The sequence below is a fragment of the Lissotriton helveticus genome, chromosome 4_1, assembly GCF_964261635.1.
Source record: "Lissotriton helveticus chromosome 4_1, aLisHel1.1, whole genome shotgun sequence".
Taxonomy (NCBI): domain Eukaryota; kingdom Metazoa; phylum Chordata; class Amphibia; order Caudata; family Salamandridae; genus Lissotriton; species Lissotriton helveticus.
The window spans coordinates 973,265,838-973,268,634 of NC_136063.1; the positions used below are offsets into that span (position 1 = coordinate 973,265,838).

Here is a 2,797-nt window from a genome sequence, read left to right on the forward strand (position 1 = left end):
CATGGTAAACTGCTGAAATTAAGCTTTCCAAATCTCCTGGGTTAACTATCATTTGCCCTTCTTCATATGCTGGACCTCCCTGCAATTGTGCAAATTGGCCTGTTCGCTCAGATGGTTAGAGCGTACAGCTAATAACGCCAAGGTCACAGGTTCGATCCCTTTACAGGCTAAGTTTAATATTTTGAAAAAAGATGAATTTTTCTTGTGTCTCATTTTGGACTGTTTATCTCCTTGGATCAAATGCTGCTTGAAGGATTGGATGGAATCAGTAGCATTTCATCATCTGCTAATTCTTCAATAGTATGCTATACATTTAGTGAGCCTATTAGTTTAGTCTGTTAGAGCATGAAGTTAAAAACGCAAAGGACATACTTTCAATCAGTCTCCAATCCAATACTTGATGCTCCTTTAATGTTGAAAATAGATGTATTTTCTTCTGTATCATGTTTACCTCTATATTTCCTTTGCGCAGAAGCTGATAGAATGATTAGATGAATCAATTGAATATAGGTGATGAATATTTATTTATTGCTAAACCACGTTGAAAAAACGTTACTGGTTCAAAATTCTAACACTAAGTATGGAAATCTCTTTTGTATTGCAATTTTTTTGAAGTCATATTAGTTTCTTCATGTTGATAATATGAAACTTAATTCATATTAAACAGCTGAAATTAAGATTTCCAAATCTCCCGGTTTAACTATCATTAGCACTTCTTCATGTGCTGGTCCTCCAGAAGATGTGCAAAATGGCCTGTTAGCTCAGTTGGTTAGAGCGTGGTGCTAATAACGCCAAGGTCACTGGTTCGATCCCTGTACAGGCCAAGTTTAATTGTTTGAAAAAAGATGAATTTTTCTTGTGTCTCATTTTGGACTGTTTATCTCCTTGGATCAAACGCTGCTTGACGGATTGGATTAATACATTTGATATAATTGTAGAATTAATTACTATTCTTAAAGCGCCTGGAATATCTATTAATGGTTCTAAGTTCTAACGCCAAGTAACTAAATCTCTTATTTATTGCAATTTATTGAGATCATTTTTGTTTAGTCTTGTTGATAATATATAAAAATACTATGAATGTAAACAGCTGAATATAAGCTTTCCAACTATCCCGGATTAACAATCAGTAGGACTTCATCATCTGCTTTATCTTCAATAGTATGCTGTCAGACTAGCACACTAGAATTCCATCGAAGCCGACGATTGCTCCCAATGCCCCACCACCACAGAAACCGCCAGAAATATAAATCTTGGCAACTGCTGAAGCGGCAGGGAAAGGGGAAGTGGACAGAGAGAGAGAGACGGCCAGGTAGAGAATACGCTTCTCTGGTCTTCTATCTTCGCTGGTGTAGTACAACTGCACCTGTAGAAAGACAACACTTAACACCTGCACTCTAAGTGAGACTTAATATCTAATACCCTATGGGAACTTGTGTTACCTTCAAAGCCTGGCTTGTAGCTTCTGTCTCATGTAGTCTAGACTGACTTCTATACACAATTGTTGTGATATTTGGCGTCTGTAAATACACATAAGAGTTATCTAAATGAGCTGTACTACAACGCCACCAAACCCCAGCCCAGAAACCTTGACTTACCAATTAGGTCTAGACTATGGCAGTAAATAAGGTCCAGTAGAAAGCTTCTTCTACTACTGAAAATGTTCAACTGAAAATACTGTTGCTGCGGTCACAAAATGATAACACACCAGATAGCAAAGATGCATGAAAATGTCTTTGAAAATAATCTTCTGAATATAGCTTACAAATGAACCAAGTCTTATTACCAACTGGTGAAGCTCAGAACTAAACACCAACTAGCCGGTAAACTCACGGTTTCCCAAGTTGCTTCTTGACTCAAAGAAACTCGTTTGCTGCTTGACAGTTCTTGCTCCCTCGTTGCGCATGCGATAATTCTAAGGAGATAGGTACTTGACTCTGCACGAAAATGTTCCACACTGCTGTGAATTCAAATTGCTCCAACAGGAACCGCAGACTTCAATAACGCACGCTCCGGGTGCGTAGTTCAGTTGAAGTGCGCAGTTCCTAATTGCTCCTCAGTTCTTAAGCGGAGCGGCAGTCGCGCGACCACTACCGCTAGACTGCGACTTTTGAATAGCGTGTTCAGGAAATTTGGCGGCCATGCTGGTGGTGATCACCAGTGACCGCAGACACTGCCTAAACATGAATTTGGACACTATAAACCCTTTCTTCCAGCGTGGCAACACTCTAACACCTCTAGCTCTTGGGCGCTTAACCTGTGCCTTACCCTTTAACCCTATAGCTGCAATGAGGTTCCTGACAGTCCCTCCCTCCAAATGGGGCCCTCCCAATTTTGGTTTAGTAGGGTAAGTTTTATGAAAAAGTCTCACTAATCATGGAGCATGAACGTTAATTGAGGGTTCCCAAGACCTTTCTTCTGGACCGAAACCCTTCCATTCAACCAAATAATACAGCTTTTTCCTAGAAATCTTGGAGTCTAAGATTCTGCTGACCTCAAATTCCTCCTCAGACTCTATTCTAATTGGCACTGGTTTTCCCTTATACCGGACATGTGGTGGATTTCTTTTTAGCAAGGAAATGTGAAAAGCTGGATGAATTTTTAAGCTATTCGGAAGTTGTAGTTTCACTGCCACTGGATTTATTATCTTTGGAATCTTAAACGGCCCAATAGACCTTGGCTGAAACTTACGATTACCTTTCAGCTTTAAATGCTTGGTGGATAACCAAACCTGATCTCCAACTGCAAACTTCCCTCCCACACGTCTCTTTTTGTCTGCCTGCTGTTTATATGATAA

General features: G+C 39.9%; 1 non-coding gene across 1 annotated transcript; it reads left to right on the forward strand.

The window, feature by feature from the left end:
• The first annotated feature begins 750 nt into the window (after window positions 1–750).
• Window positions 751–824, forward strand: TRNAI-AAU (transfer RNA isoleucine (anticodon AAU)). The gene has a single exon. It is a non-coding gene; the product is annotated as a tRNA-Ile (tRNA).
• Window positions 825–2,797: the final 1,973 nt, after the last annotated feature.